The 17329-nt window shown below is 40.0% G+C and overlaps 1 protein-coding gene across 41 annotated transcripts in view; it reads left to right on the forward strand.

Moving 5' to 3' along the window:
* Positions 1-450: 450 nt before the first annotated feature.
* PCBP3 (poly(rC) binding protein 3) overlaps positions 451-17329 on the forward strand; it is a 300088-nt gene continuing 283209 nt past the window's right edge. For 16 of the 41 annotated variants that reach the window (XM_054468333.2, XM_054468336.2, XM_063659845.1 and 13 more), the window contains exon 1: positions 451-721. The gene's annotated coding sequence lies outside the window, so the exon portion shown is untranslated. Of the gene's footprint in view, positions 722-6546; positions 6569-17329 lie in introns of all 41 variants that reach the window. The other 25 variants (XM_054468346.2, XM_063659851.1, XM_054468343.2 and 22 more) reach the window with 7 other exon arrangements.

The raw sequence follows: 17329 nt of genomic DNA on the forward strand, positions 1-17329 counted from the left end.
CTAATCCCCTAACCCCGAGCCCCGCCCACTGCTCTTGCCTGTCTCCCGCCCTCCCCGACTTAGGCCTCTCCCCGGCCTGGCTCCCCGAACTCAGCCCCGCCCCTTCCCCGCCCCTACCCCACCCCAAATGATGACCTGCCCCTCCCACTGCCCGTCTCCGCCCCGCTTCACTTCATTAGGGCCCCGCCCCGATTCTTGCCCCGCCCGCTCAATGTCCCGCCTACGACCCCGCCCACTACTAGTGACCAGTCCGCCCGTTCGAGGCCCCGCCTCCTCCCCGCCCAATGCTCGGCCCCGCCCCGCGCGTCATTGGGCCAGGTCCCCGCCCCGCCCGCAGCCCCACCCCCGCCCCTTTGACTCGAGTTGGCTTTTTCCAGAGAACTTTCCGGGCTCGGATTGGCCGCGCCGGTCGATGTTCCGCCGTTTGATTGGCCCGCAGCGCCCGCTTTCGCGAGCCTGCCCTTGGGCGGGGGCGGGGCCGGCGGCGGCGCGCCGCGCTAGATTGGTTAGCGGCGCAGAGGGGCGGGCCCGCGCCGCGCGCAGCGCTCGGGCTGGAGCGCCTGAAGCCGCGACCGCCGCCTCAGCTGCTTCAGCCGCGGTCGCCGCCGCTTCGGCAGACTTAGGCTCCGCAGCCGCCTGCTTACCCGCCTCGCCCCGACCCCGCCAGGGCCTCCCGGCCTCTCCCCGCCGGCCCGCGGGCTCGCCGTCCGGCGCAGGGCAGGTGAGTGAGCGGTGGCGGGCGGGGTCGGGGTCGGGCGCCCTTGCGGGTTACGGGGACCGAGTCCCCGACGGAGGCCGAGTGACGGGGCGACCCCGGGCCGCGGCAAACTTCGCCCGAGCCGGGGCGGGCGGGGGTCCCAGGCTGGGTCGCGCCGTCCCCGACCGCCGCCGGCGCCTGCGGCGGCCCGGGGCAGCGAGGGGACTCGGGCTCCCTCAAGGTGCGGTCGCCAGGCCCGGCCCGCCCGCCTCCGCCCGCCTCCGCCCCCTCCCCAAATTCGGAAGTTGCGGCGGGAAGCCGAGAGCGCCTCGGATGTGGGTCAGAAAACGTCTGGACTACTTGAGGCTTCAGTTTCAAAACCGCACAAATTTCATCTCTTGATTGAGAAGAGATCTGGGGAACACCCCGGAGCGGCCCCGGCGGCTGGAGGGCGGCGGGGCGCGGCGCGGGGCCTCCTCCCCCTGGACGGCCGCCGGGAGAGCGCGGCCTCACCCCTCGGTGACCCTGCGGAGAGCCGCGCGCGGGAGGTGGGGCGCGCGCAGGTCCCTCTTGTTGGTCGCTGTGTTTTAATTTAATTTTGGGGATGGTTAGAACGTGTTTCTTATTGTCCCCACACGTGTTCTAATTGGAAGTCTTGTTTCGTGAAAGAGTTTGTTTTTTCTTTTTGCCTGGTGATGTTTTCCAATTCCCCCCCCCGCCCCACACACTCTGAAGTATATTACTGGCATAAGAAATTTGAAAGTTAACCAAAAGTCGGGTCCTAAATCTCGTGGCTCGGGGTTGGTTATCTTCCACCGTCCTTCAGAGCAGCCTGGATTTGCAGGTCTTGTTAGCCCTCCGTGTGAGCCAGTAGCACTCTTAGTTGCTGAGTGTTTGTAGAGTGGGATTCACCAGAAGGAATCTTGAGCAGCGGGGCCTTGCGGAGAGGCCTTTAGAGATTTGACTGGGTAACTTACAGACTCCCTCCATTTCAAAAATATTCCTCTGGCACAGGCCCTTACATATCCCTCTGAAATTGAACTCACTTTCAGGGGCCTTTTTCTTTTCTTTGGACTTTCTCAGATGTGGATCCCAAAGGAGTGTGCAAGGGTGCTTCCCTATTTAAGAGAACTAACTCCCAGTCCTCCTCATATTCAAGAACAATTCATCGTCTTAAAGCGTGTCAGAGATACCTGTTTTGGCCCCAAAAGGAGTGTTTGTAGAACAGTGGCACTCTAAAGGGATCATTGGCAAGATCTGAAAGGACCTGATTGATCATCACACGAGAGAAGCAGAAATAGTTCTGGCGTTTTCAGGCTTGGAGATCCATCAAAAAACATGGGGCCTTAAAACACAAGTGCAGTGACCGACTAACTGATGTCTCACTTTCGAGCAGTATTTTTTTTTTTTTTTTGCTTGTATGTAGATGCTGTTGTTTATACAGTGCAAGTTCATTATTGTTTTAGAACTTACATAGCTTCACGTATTTTCTTAGTTGATACTCAATATTATAAGGTTTTGAAAAAGTTTTGATGGTAAATGGGGTCTTTATAACTGAAAAAATGGGCTCTGTCTAGAATTCAGGGCTTTTTGGCTGGTGTTGCCACAGGTGCTGCTGATTAGTGGTGCTTTTGGACCTCAAAACATCACTTTCCCAGATATCTTTATAATGCTCATGGTGGGGGAAAACCCACACAGCTTTGTGGTTACGTTTTTAGCTATTTATGCGAAAAAATTCAACGTATAGTTGTATTTTGCTAGCTGTTTTGAAGAAACTATCCTTTACCCTATTGTTCTGAGAAGGCTGACAGCATGCTGCATTTATAAATTTGAAAAAGTCTCACGAGTTTCTTGAACCAATCTAGCCATTCAGATTTGGATTCTGTGTATCAGTTTTGATTATTTCAGTTCCTGTGTCAATGGCAGAATCATTTCTATTTTTACAAAAGTCTCAGGGCTTTATTGTAAAGGTGAATACTGAAGCAGATTTTAGTAGATGTAAGTTGTGTATCCTCTCAGTGAAGAAGGCTGTGCTTTGGGCCATAACCAGGGAAAATACTTGCTCATGTATTGGAATTGCCCCAACTTAAACATTAGAATAAATGCTGTAGATTTTGGGGCAGCTCTGATGTCTCAGCTCTCATCCCTGGTGGCAATGACTCTCACAGGCAAGGCGTCATGGGCCCGCTGTCCATGGTGCTGAATCCGTGTCACCTGTTTCTCTCTCTCGCTCTTGCTCTCTCTCTCGCTCTGTCGCTCTCTCTCTGTGTGTGTGTGTGTGTTTTGGGGCGGGGGGAGCTCAAACGTCCTTTCCAGCGTACTTTAAAATTAATTTCAGAATTCATATTATTAAATAAAATTTGATCAGGGAAATTCTGTTGAATGGGAGCGTGTCTTGAAAACACTTAAGCCATTTTATTCTTCTTTTTAAGGAGGATAATTATGCTACAACATTCCATTCCTTTTGCTTAGTCCTCACTGTCTCTCTAGGTGGGAGTTTTGTTGCTTGAGTATGGGCATCAAGTAACAAATCACTGACATTAAATGAAACCCTGTTTTCTTAACCATTCCTTTAAGAAAGTACCAGTTTGTTTTAGTTTGTTTTCTTTTGCTTATAACAGAATACCTGAAACTAGGCAATTTACAAAGAAAAGGAATTTATTTCTTATAGTCATGGAGGCTGAGAAGTCTAAGGTCCAGGGGCCAAAGCCACCAGCTCCACTCCCATGACAACCCACTAATCCATTAACCCATGAATGGATTAATCCATTTTATGAGGGCAGAGCCCTCTTGATCCAATCACCTCTTAAAGGTACCACCTCTCAATACTGCTGCTGCATTGAGGATTACATTTCAGCATGAGTTTTGGAGGGGATATTCCAACCATAGCACCTTTATTACAATATAGACATACATCTGTAGGCATATATCTATGTAGGGGCAACTTGTTCCCAAAAGGGTTGACTCTAGCATGTTTTGCATTCTCCAGCATGTTGGTTCTCAGCCTTTCCTGGAGATGGGATCTGTTTATGTGTTGGGCTATTAAGTGGTTGCCAGGCATTCCTGTTGTGTTAGAGCTGTATCTACTCTCTTTTCTCTAATATTGAGGACATCTTTGTAAATCATTTTACATGAATCTTTTCTTTCTCTTGAGGTTAATTTTGTCAGTTACTTTAGAATTGCCCCACAGGTTAGCAGTTAAAAAAAAAAAAAAAAAAAGAAATAGGTGTCACTTGTGGTACAGAGATTGTTGCACATGGTAGTAAGTTGTATATCAAGCTAAGCAGTGGATTATTGAGGTGCTTTTTGTTATGATCATCTGAACTGATTCTGTGGCTCCATTTGTTGTACACTTAACCCACGTTATTCTTTGACATCTCTTTTGTTGACAGAAACTCAGGAAAACTTCCTTCTGCCTCATCCAAGCTTCAGAAATACTCCCTGATTCCCTACTCTTCACCATTTCCTATGCTATGATCTGGGAACCCGTGGGGGAATGAGACAGAGTTCTTACTGAAGGGCTCACCAGTTCGGATTGAGGAAGGAACATGTAAACATATAATTACAGGGGGCCATACTCAGTGCTGCAGTTGGGATACATAGAAAGCCAGGCAAATGTGTTGAGGGGCGATTCATTTGGGCCGAGAATCAGGGAAAGCTTTAGAGAGGAGGTGGCCTTTGGGCTGGGCCCTAGGGCATGAGTTATAATTGGGCATGGATTGGGTATACATTTATTAGAAAAAGGCTGGAAGATTGGAATAACCGGAGTACAGAGTGTGTAGTGGTGTGGAGGCTGGAGGTATGGAAGCATAGTGAAGGACTTGGGACCCTGCTGGAAGTGTTAGGGGCATTGTGAAATGGTTGGAACTTTGTTGGAGATGGAAGGGGGCGAAAGTGGAGGAGGAGTTGCATGGTAGGTAGAATAATGGCTCATAAAGCTGTCCACATCCTGATCTCAGGACTGTGTTATGTTACATGGCAGGGGAGTTAAGGCAGCAGATGGAATGAGGTTGCTAATCAGCTGATTTTAAAATAGGGAGATTATCCTGGATTATCTGGGTGGGCTCTGAGTAATCACAAGGGTTCTTAAAAGTAGAAGAGAGAGGCAGAATAGTCAGTGTCAGAGTGATGTGAGGTGAGAAAGACTCTAGCTGCCATTGCTGGCTTTGAAGATGGAAGGGTGCAGTAGTCAAGGAATGTGGGAAGCCTTTGGAAAGGGCAAGAAAAGGGATTCTGTCCCCTAAAGACTTGGGAAAGGAATGCAGTCCTTGGTTTCTAGCCCTGTGAGACCCTTGTCTGACTTGTGACCCCCAGAACTGTAAGATAAATGTTTGTTGTATTAAAACACTAAGTATCTGGACGTTTGTTCCAACAGCAGTAAGAAACCGATACAAACTGGGGCTCTTCATTTGGCAGTCTTAGCTGACAAAATTAAGGAGGGAATAACATGATTAGATTGGTTTTAGAAGATAAAATGATGGAGCTGCCACTTGGGGAGAATTCACCCCAGATAAGCATAGTTCTATTCTCTATTTCACCTCCTAGGTAAGACTGGCATCTGATATTGTCTTATTTGGCCCAAATCCCACTTCCAGTCTCTCTGAGCAGCTTCCACAGCCTCTACCACTCCCAATTGCCATGTCCCACTGGGTCATCTTTCCTCTGTGTTGGACACTTGAGAAAGAGTAGACCAGGTATACACTTACCACTGAGATTGTGGTGTCACAGGCTAGGCCCAGTTCCAACCTCATAGCTATTGTCAGATTACTTTCCAGAGGTTTGTTTCTTTACATCCTCACTAATCCTTCGTAGCTTCAGATGTTTTAATTGTTGTCAATTGAGTAGATATTAAATATCTTACTGTTTTAATTAGCATTTCCTTGGCTAGTGAGTTTGAGGATTTTCTACCCATACTTTGGCCACTTGAGCTTCTTCTAAAAATTGTATTCTTATATTGTTTGTCCACTTATTGTCTGGATTATCCTTTTTATAGCTTTTTAGAAGTTCTTTACATATTCTGGATTCTATTTGTATCCTGTTCTTTATCCTTTTAAATATGCTGTTTTGATGAACAGATGTTCAGTTTTAATGTAGTCAGATTTATCAATATTTCCTTTACAGTTTATGGTGATTGAGTCTGATTTAAGAAATCTTGTGTTACTCCAAGGGCATTGTCTTAGTCCATTTTCATGCTGCTGATAAAGACATACTTGAGACTGGGCAATTTACAAAAGAAAGAGGTTTAATGGACTTACAGTTCCACGTGGCTGGGGAGGCCTCACAATGATGGTGGAAGTTGAAAGGTACATCTCACATGGCAGCAGACAAGAGAAGAGAGAGAGCTTGTGCAGGGAAACTCCCCTTTTAAAACTATCCGATCTCGTGAGACTTACTCACTATCACAAGAACAGCATGGGAAAGACCTGCCCCCATGATTCAATTACCTGCTTACTGGGTTCCTCCCATAACACATGGGAATTCAAGATGAGATTTGGTTGGGGACACAGCCAAACCAAATCAGTCATAATATATCCTCCTCTTTAAAAAATATTTAAATATTTGCTTTTTATAGTCTACTTAGAACTTATTTTTGTGTGGGGTATGAGACAGAGATCCAATTTTAAATTTTTCCAAATTCATAACCAATTGTACCAGTATTGTTTATTAAATACAGTCCTTTCCCCAGTGATCTGCAGTGGTACCTTTGAAACACATCAGATTTCACAAATGCGTGGATCAGTTTCTGGTTGCTTCATATACCTAATGATAATCTAATTTCTTTCTCCCTAGTTCTTAAATCTTTTATTGATCTTTTTTTTTTGTCTTTTTTCCTTTGCTTGGACCACTAGAGAAAGTTGTATGAAGATTGTGGTAAGATTATCCTTATATTGTTTTTCATTTAAAAGAAATGCTGTGAAAGACTTAATTGTGAACTTTGTTTTTTTTTTTTGGTAGATTCCTTTATTAGGTTAAGGATGATCACATTTACTAGTAGTTTAATAAAAGCTTTAAAGAAATCATGAATAGATTTTGAATTTTCTCAAATGGTTTTCTATACAGTGCACTTATTTAGATAATTTTATGCTTTCTTTAAAAATCGTGATTGAGATGAGATATTTTATTCTTTTAATTTAAGCTATCATTGATTTCCTGGGAGAAACTGTGATGTACTACATTAAAAAATATTACCAGGCCAGGTGAGGTGGCTCACACTTGTAATCCCAACACTGAGAGGCTGAGGCTGGAGGATCATTTGAGAACAGGAGTTCAAAACCAGACTGGGAAATATAGTAAGACCCCATTTTTACAAAAAAAAAAAAAAAAAAAAAAAACCAAAGAAAAAAAATTAGCCAGGCATGGTGGCATGCGTCTATAGTCCTAGCTACTTGGGGGACTGAGGTTGAAGGATCACTTAAGGCTGGGAGGTTGAAGCTGCAATGAACTGTGATCATGCCTCTGCACTCCAGCCTAAATTATTGGACCCAATATGCAAATATTTCATTTGGGATTTTGGCATATATATTCATAAGAGGTGTTGACCAGTGATAATCTTTTCTTGTATCGCCCTTATTCAGATTTGGTATCAACATGATACTTCATCATCTTTGTAATAATTTCTTTCTTTTTTTTAGAGACAGGGACTCTCTCTGTCACCCAGGCTAGAGTGTAGTGGTGCTATCATATCCTACTGCAGCCTTGAACTCCTGGGCTCGAGTGATCTTCTTGCCTTAACTTCTTGATTAGCTGGGATTATAGGCACAAACCACCATGCTCAGATAATTTTTAAATTTTCTTTTCGTAGAATAAGGGTCTTGCTACGTTCCCCAGGCTGGTCTTCAACTCCTGGGCTCCAGAAATTCTCCCATCTTGGCCTCCCAAATGTAATAGTTTTGGAAAGGGAGGAATTTTTGTTTCCTGGAAATTTGGCAAAACCGATTCTTAAATGATCTGGATCTGGACCTTTTTAAATATGGAGACACTTGCAGTAGCAATTAATCACTTTGGAAGGGTGGCTAGTCCATTCCGCTCGCATTTCATTGGCCGGAAGGAGTCATTCTACCTAATTTCAGATGGAGCAGGGTGGTAGAATCTTCCTCATCCTGGAAGCAGGGGGCACTCAGTCCAATAGCACAAGGAAACACATTTTGTCAATAATCTTGAGTGAGCGTGGAAACAGATTCTTCCCTTCAAGGCTTCAGGTGAGAACACAGCCTGGCTAACACTTTGAATGCAGCTTTGTGAGACCCTAAGCAGAGGACCCAGTTAAGCCTGCTTAAATTCCTGACTCACAGAAACTGTGAGATATTTAATACATATTGGTTTAAGGTGTTAAATTTGTGGTAGTTTGTTATGTGGCAATAGAAAACTGATGTACTGATCTCCACTGACCTCCCCTTAGAAGCGGATTTGGGTTGATGAAGGGTGTTTGACTCTAAGGTAATCAGCTTATTATTTATTTTCTTTTATACAGTGTTTTTTCTATTTATAAAAGTAATACAAATGTTTTGTGTAGAAAAATTGGAAGAAACAGAAAATTATAAAGTAGAAGATCAACATTATCCTTAATCTTACCACAAAAGGATATTCAGTGTTTTTTCCTACTTATATTTATGTATGATATGCATATCCTAAAGTTGGGATTCATTCCAAAGTATGTTTTTTGAACCAATATTTTTCCTTTTACTAGATCATGAGCATTTCCTTGTCTCATAATGTGTTCTTCTAAAATATGATTTCAAATGGCTGCATACTATTCCAAAGAGTGTCCCAGTTTATTGAACCATTTCCCTATAGCTAGACATTTATGTTGCTTTAAAATACTCATCATAAATAATGCTTTGAAAAATATCCTATACAAAAATCATTGTGTGTATCACTGATGGCTTCTAAATTTCTAAAGGTAGAACTGTTAGCTCAAAGGTTGTAAATGTTTTTAAGTCTTTTTGTACTTAACCATCTATTTTCCAACATTTCTAAAAAATAATGTAAAACTTAGACATCTGTTTCTGTAACTCACCAGATTGGGATAGGACAGAACTATTGATTTTTGAGCATCTAGGTTCCTGTTTTCTTAACCCTGTTTGCAGAGTGGTTTTAAATTATTCATTAAAGTGCAATATGGATTCTATTTATAGACGCATTTGTGTATGAGATCGCTCCTTTAATGTAGGGAAAAGCCTACAAATTGCTATTATCACATTCCTATCTTTGTAAATCCTTTTCTACTCCTATTCACCCTTTCTTTGTTCTCAGTCAACCCAGTAGAGACCCTGAGACAAATAAGGCCTTGTATCCTTATATTATTCAGACAGAATGGCTGTTCTGAGCCAGCCCTTGTTCTTTTCTTCTTGCCATTTATTAATTAGTTGATCTCAAAAAGATGAGAGATCAGAATATTAATGATTAATTCAAAAATATTTTTCCTGGTCCCTAAAGTAATGGATGTTTGTGTAGAAAATTTCTGAAGGAAAGATTAGCATAAAAAGCAGAATAAAAATCTTGATAATTCTACTACCCACAGATGACCACTGTTTAAACATAACTTGATCATGCCAGCTTATTCTTAAAATATGTGACTGGATTCTGATGGCTTTTTTTTTTTTTTTTTTTTTTTTTGAGACGGAGTCTTGCTCTGTTGCCCAGGTTGGAGTGCAGTGGCATGATCTTGGCTCACTGCAACCTCCTCTTTCCGGATTCAAGCAGTTCTCCCTGCCTCAGGCTCCAGAGTAGCTGGGATTACAGGCACGTTCCACCACGCCTGGCTAATTTTTGTATTTTTTAGTAGAGACGGGGTTTCACCATGTTGGCCAGGCTGGTCTCAAACTCCTGACCTCAGGTGATCCGCCCACCTCGGCCTCCCAAAGTGCTGGGATTATAGGTGTGAGCCACCACGCCCGCCCTGATGACTAATATTTTGTTTGGAGTTTTTGCATTTGTGCCTGTGAGTGAAATTGGCTCGTAATTTTCCTTTCTTATAGCTGTTCTCTTTCTAATCTGAGATGAATGCTTTATTTATTAATTTGCAGCTTTTCCTTTTTTTCTGGTATGTTTGTTTAAAGTGATATATTTTCTTGTAAACAATGCCTCAACTACATCATACAAAGTTTGATTTAAGGCATTTTCATTATTGTTTGTTATACTTTCTAATTTCCATTATGGTTTTTTCTTTGATTCCTAGGTAATTTAGAAGAAACGTTTAAACATTTCTAAACATATGCATATTTTCTTGTTTTATTATTCTTCAGCACAATTATCTTGCCCAAAGATCCTGCTTTCTATGATTTTAATCCTTTGAAATATGCTGATTTGCCTTGTAGCCCAGAATATGGTATGTAAGTTTTCTCAGATATTCCTATGTGCCTGGAGATAATTGGGTTCAATGTACTATACTAAATATTCTGTTTAGCTGAGTTGGTAAGCATGTTACATCTGCTTTCTTACTAGTTTTTTTGGTTGTTATATTAATTACTGAAATAATTACACAATTTCATTATGATTATGGATTTGTCTCATTTTTCCTTGCAGTTCTGCCAGTTTTTGTGTATAAATTTTTGAGACTGTGTTGTCAGGGCCACACAGATTTAAAACTGTTAGGTCTTCCTGATGAATGGAGACTTTAATTATTATGACTGGTTCTCTTTATGTCTAGTAATTAATATTTGACTTTATGATACGGTATGTCTGATGTTAATATTAACATAGCCATGCTAGATGTTTTAGGCTCATATTTACATGATATCTTTGTCTTTTATCTTATTCTCAACCTTACTATAGTTTTATGCTTTAGGTATGTCTCTTGCAAAGAGTGTAGTTAGATATTTTTTTTGTTCAATCTGACAGTCTCTGTCTTTTAATTGGAACAGTTCATTTACATTAAATGTAATTACTGATCTATTTGGGTTTAAATTTATGATCCTATTATGTATTTGTCTTGTCCTACATTTTCTGTGTTTATTTTTCTCTCTTTTCTTGCATTATTTTAATCTGATAATGTGATTTTTTGAAAAAATCATTCCATTTTTCCACCTTCTCCAGTAGATTGGAGATTATGTCCTATTTTTTGTTCTTTTAGTGGTTATTGTGGAAATTGTTACTAACTTATCCAGATAATGTAGTTATACCTTTATCTTTCTCCTAGACAAATCATAGTTTCTTAGAAGACTTGAACTCTATGACCCCCTTCCAGATTCATATGTGCTTATTATTATGCACTTTAATTCTATATATTCTTTTTAAATTCAGTGAAATGAATTAATATTAATGGTATTATATTAACAATATTGGTATTAATAGTATTATTACTGGTAACATTAACAGTATTGTATTAACAGTAATATTAACAGTTAGTGTTCATTTAGATTTATTCAGATACTTATCTTTTCTTTGCTTTTCATTGCTCTCTGGCATTTCTGACTTATTCTGGGATGGTTTCATTTCTGCCCAAAGGGCCCTCTTTAGAAATTCCTTTATTGCAGGTCAGCTGATGTAGACACTGCATTTTTTTTTTTTTTTTTTTTTTTGAGACGGAGTCTTGCTCTGTTGCCAGGCTGGAGTGCAGTGACGCGCTACAGCCTCCACCTCCCAGGTTCAAGTGATTCTCCTGCCTCAGCCTCCCCAGTAGCTGGGACTACAGGTGCACGCCACCACGCCCAGCTAATTTTTGTATTTTTAGTAGAGACGGGATTTCACGATGTTGGCCAGGATGGTCTCAATCTCTTGACCTCGTGATCTGCCCACCTTGGCCTCCCAAAGTGCTGGGATTATAGGCGTGAGCCACCGCGCCTGGCCGACATTACATATTTTTTAATCTAAAAATATTTTTATTTCATCTTTTAACAAATTCTTTCAATTTACTTAAACATTTTGTGGGATATAATTCACATACTATAAAATTCACCCTTTTAAAGTTTACAATTGAGTGTTTTTTGGTGTATTTTCAAGGTCATGCAACTGTCATTACTACGTAATTCCAGAACATTTTCTTCACTTTAAAAAGAAACCTCATACACAGTAACTACCTGTTTCTCCCTCCCCAAAGGCCCTGGCAACTGTTAATTTAGTTTTCATCTCTAAGAATTTGCCCATTATGGAAATTTCATATGAGTGGAATTATATAGTATGTGGCCTTTTGTGTCTGGCTTCTTTCACTTTGCATAACATTTTCAAGCTTTATCCATGTTGTAGTATGTATCAGTATTTCATTCCTTTTTATGGCTGACTAATATTCAGTTGTATAGATATATGGCATTTTGTTTATCCATTCATCAGTAGATAGACATTTTGGTTGTTTTTTGGCTGTTATGAACAACATGCTATGAACAGTAGTACGAGTTTTCATATGAATATATGTTTTCACTTGTCTTGGTTTACACTAGAAGTAGAATTGCTGAGTCACACAGTAACTCTGTTTAACTTTTTGAATAACTGCCAAATTGTTTCCCGAAGATGCTGCAACATCTTCGGGAAACAATTTGGCAATGTAAAATTCCAAACAATTTGGAATGTAAAATGCTGCACCATTTTATATTCCCATCAGTAATTTATGAGGGTTCCAATTTCTGCACATTCTCTCAAACACTTGTTATTTTCCAGTTTTTTGATTATAGCCATGTAGTGGGTGGGAAGTAGTAGATATTGTGGTATAAATTAGCATTTCTGTAGTGACTGATGGTATTCAGCCCTTTTCATGTACTGCTTATTGGCCATTTTTGTTTTTTCTTTGGAGAAATGGCTATTTAAATCCTTTGCCCAAGACTTCATGACTAAAACACCAAAAGCAATGGCAACAGAAGCCAAAATCAACAAATGGGATCTAATTAAACTAAAGAGCTTCTGCACAACAAAAGAAACTATCATCAGAGTGAACAGGCAACCTACAGAATAGGAGAACGTCTTTACAATCTATCCATCTGACAAAGGTCTAATATCCAGAGCCTACAAAGAACTTAAACAAACTTACAAGAAAAAAAACCCCCCATCAAAAAGTGGGCGAGGGATATGAACAGAAGAAGACATTTATGCAGCCAACAGACACATGAAAAAATGCTCATCATAACTGGTCATTAGAAAAATGCAAATGAAAACCACAATGAGATACCATCTCACACCAGTTTGAATGGCAATCATTAAAAAGTCAGGAAACAACAGATGCTGGAGAGGGTGTGGAGAAATAGGAAAGCTTTTACACTTTTGGTGGGAGTATAAATTAGTTCAACCATTGTGGAAGACAGTGTGGCGATTTCTCAAGGATCTAGAACCAGAAATACCATTTGACCCAGCAATCCCATTACTGGGTATATACCCAAAGGATTATAAATCATTATACTATAAATACACGTGCATGCATATGTTTATTGCAGCATTGTTCACGATAGCAAAGACTTGGAACCCACCCAAATGCCCATCAGTGATAGACTGGATAAAGAAAATGTGGCACATATACACCATGGAATACTATGCAGCCATAAAAAAGGATAAGTTCATGTCCTTTGCAGGGACATGGATGAAGCTGGAAACCATCATTCTCAGCAAACTAACACAAGAACAGAAAACCAAACACTGCATGTTCTCACTCATAAGTGGGAGTTGAACAATGAGAACACATGGACACAGGGAGGGGAACATCATACACCAGGGCCTGTTGGTGGTGGGGGCCTAGGGGAGGGATAGCATTAGGAGAACTACCTAATGTAGATGATGGGTTGATGGGTGCAACAAACCACCATGGCATGTGTATACCTGTGTAACAAACCTGCACATTCTGCACATGTATTCCAGAACTTAAAGTATAATAAATTTAAAAAAAAAGCTGAAAACAAAAGCAAAAATAAATAAATCCTTTGCCCATTTAAAAACTGGATTGTCTTTTTATCGCTGAGTTGTGTTCTTTATATATTCTGTATGTTAGTCCCTTATCGGGTATATGATTTGCAAATATTTTCCCTCCAACTGTGAGTAGTCTTTTCATTTTCTTTTCTTTCTTTCTTTTTTTTTTGAGACAGAGTTTCGCTCTGTCGCCTAGGCTAGAGTGCAGTGGCGTAACCTTGGCTCACTGCAAGCTCTGCCTCCCAGGTTCATGCCATTCTCCTGCCTCAGCCTCTCGAGTAGCTGGGACTACAGGTGCCCGCCACTGCGCCTGGCTAATTTTTTGTATTTTTAGTAGAGACAGGGTTTCACCGTGTTAGCCAGGATGGTCTCGATCACCTGACCTCGTGATCCACCTGCCTTGGCCTCCCAAAGTGCTGGGATTACAGGTGTGAACTACCGTGCCCGGCCTCATTTTCTTGATAGTATCCTTTGATGCACAAATGATTTTTATTTTGGTAATACTGCATTTATCTATTTTTTTCTTTTGTTGCTTGTGCTTTGTCATATTTAAGACATTGCTTAATCTTAGGTCACAAAGATTTACACCTCTGTTTTATTCTAAGGGTTTTATAGTTTTAGCTCTGAAATTTAGGTCTTTGGTGCATTTTGAGTTAATTTTTATCTATGGTATGAAGGAGGAGTTTAACTTCGTTCTTCTGCCTGTGGCTTTCTAGTCCTAGTACCATTTGTTCAAAAGACTACCTATTGAATGGCCTTAGCACTTTTGTCAAAAATCAGTTGACCATAAAATATGGGTTTATTTCTGAACTCTCAACTCTATTCCATGGACCTAGATGTCTCTCTCTATGCCAGCAGCACACAGTCTTGATTATTGTAGCTTTGTAGTAAGTTTTAAGATTGAGAAGTGTGAGTCCTTCAACTTTGGTCTTTTTATTTATTTTGGTTATTCCTGGTCCCTTGCATTTCCATATGATTTTTAGGTTTGGTTTGTCACTTTCTGGAAAAAAAAAAAGGCAGGTAGAATTTTGATGGGGATTAATTGAATCTGTAGATAATTCGGGGAGTATTGTCAGGTTAACAATATTATGTTTTCCAATCCATGAGCATAGGATTTAGTAGCTATAATAGTTTTTTAGTGGATTCCTGAGGATTTTTTATATGCAAGATTATATCATCTGCAGATATAGATACTTTTAATTCTTTGTTTCTAATCTGCATGCCTTTTTAAAATTTTTCTCATGTAATTGCCCTGGTTTTAAGCTTTAACACAATGGTTAATTGCTGTGGCAAGGGTGGACATCATTGTTTGTTCCTCATCTTAGGGGGAAAGCTTTTAGCCTCTCACCAGTAAGTATAGTTAGCTGTGAATTTTTATAGATGCCCTTAATTAGGTTGAGGAATTTCCCTTCTATCCTTATTTTGTTGAGTGTTATTATCATGAAAGCGTGTTGAATGTTGTCAGATGCTTTTCCTGCATCTATACTATGTTATTTTTGTCCTTTATTATATTAATGTCATGTATTACATTGATTCAGTTTTGTATGTTGAGCCAACTTTGAATTCCCTAGATAAATCTCACTTGTCATGGCATATAATCCTTTTTATATATTGGTGGATTTGGTTTTGCCAGTGTTTTGTTGAGGATTTTTTGAGATGGAATCTCACTCTGTCACCCAGGCTGGAGTGCAGAGGTGTGATCTCAGCTCACTGCTGCCTCTGCCTCCTGGGGTCAAGCGATTCTCCTGCCTCAGCCTCCTGAGTAGCTGGGATGACAGGTGCGTGCCACCATGCATGGCTAATTTTTGAATTTTTAGTTGAGACAGGGTCTTACCATGTTGGCCAGGCTGGTCTCAAACTCCTGACCTCAAGTGATCCGCCTGCCCCGGCATCCCAAAATGCTGGGATTACAGACATGAGCCGCCACACCCAGCCTTGTTAAAGATTTTTATGTTTATATTCTTAAGGCATGTTAATCTGTAGTTTTCTTGTGATCTGTTTGTCTGGTTTTGGTATTATAGAATTAGTTGGCAAGTGTCCGTTTCTCCTTGTGAAGGATTGGTGTTCAATCTTTAAATGTTTGGAAGAATTTAATAGTGAAGCCATCTGTTTCTAATTTTTCCTTGTGGGAAATTTTTAAAATACTGAATATCTTTACTTGTTTTAGGTTTTTTTCAGATGTACTATTTTTTAAGTTTTGATAGTTTGTCTTTCTAGGAATTTTTGAATTTCAGCTAGGTTATCTAATTTATTGGCCAACAGTTGTTCATATTTCTTTATAGTCCTTTTATTTCTGTGAGGTTGGTAGTTTTCTTTCTGATTTTAGTAAATTGAGTCTTCCCTCTTTTTTTCTTGGTCATTCTAGATAAAAATTTGTCAATTTCATTGGTCATTTAAAAAAAAAAAACTTTGGTTTCATGGTTGTTTTTCTATTTTCTATTTCATTTTTGGTCGAATATTTGTTTTTTTCTTTCTTCCGCTTGCAAAGGTTTAGTTGGCTGTTTTTCTAATTTCTTAAGGTAGAACGTTAGGTTATTGATTTGAGATATTTCTCTTTTAATATAGGTGTTTACAGCTATAATTTTGTAAGAACTGCTTTCACTGCCTTTCATAAGTTTTGATATGTTGTGCTTTCTTTTACTTTCCTTTTTTTTTTTTTTTTTTTTGAGACAGGGCCTTGGTCTGACACCCAGGCTAAAGTGCATTTGTGCCATCACAACTCACTGCAGCCTCAACTTTGAGTCTCCTGAGCTCAAACGATCTTCCCACCTCATCCTCCTGAGTAGGTGGGACTACAGGTGCATTCCCCCACACCTGGCTAATTTTTAAATTTTTTGTGAGACACAGGGTCTTGTCATGTTGCTCAGACTGGTCTTGAACTCCTGGGCTCAAGCAGTCCTCCCGCTATGGCCTCCCAATGTGCTGGAATTACACGCGTGAGCCACTGTGCCTGGCCTCGTTTTTAATGATCTCAAAGTATTTTCTAATTTCCCTCGTGGTTTCTCCCTTGACTCTTTGGTTATTTAGCAGTGTATTGTTAAATTTCCACAAACTTTTGAATTAAATTTTTATCTGTTACTGATTTCTATTTTTTTCCCTTGTGGTTGGGGAACATATTTTATATTATTTCAATCCTTTAAAATTTTGAGACTTATTTTCTTGGCTAACACCTGGTCTATTCTAGAGAATGTTCCATGTGTATTTGAGAATAATGTGTTTTCTGCTTTTTGAATGGAGAATTCTATAAATGTCTGCTAGGTCTAATTAGTTTATTAGTATTGTTTAAATCTTTTGTTTTCTTTCTGATTTTCTGTCTTGCATTCCATCCTGTATTGAAAATGGACTTTTGAAGCTTCCAACTGTTACTGTTGAACTGTCTGATTCTCCCTTTTTTCTGTTAATTTTTTGTTTCATGCATTCTGGGGCTTTATTTTCTATGTACGCACATATATATGTATATAATTGTTAGAGCTTCTTGATGAATTGACCTTTTTATAATTATAAAATATTCTTTGTCTCTAATAACAATTTTTGTATTAAAGACCGTTTTTTTCTGATGTTAATATAGCCATTCAAGCTCTCCTTTGGCTACTGTTTGCATTGTATATATTTTTCCATGCTTTCAACCTATTTGTTCGTTGTATTTAAGTGTCTTTCTTGTATACTACATATAATTGAATCATTAAAAAATCCATTTAGACAATTTCTTTGCTTATATTGGAATGTTTAATCCATTTACATTTAATGCAATTTTGACAAGGTGAAATTTATGCCAGCCATTTTCCTTCTTGTTTTCTCTATGCAGTG

Source organism: Pongo pygmaeus, chromosome 22 (genome assembly GCF_028885625.2).
Source record: "Pongo pygmaeus isolate AG05252 chromosome 22, NHGRI_mPonPyg2-v2.0_pri, whole genome shotgun sequence".
NCBI classification, from domain to species: domain Eukaryota; kingdom Metazoa; phylum Chordata; class Mammalia; order Primates; family Hominidae; genus Pongo; species Pongo pygmaeus.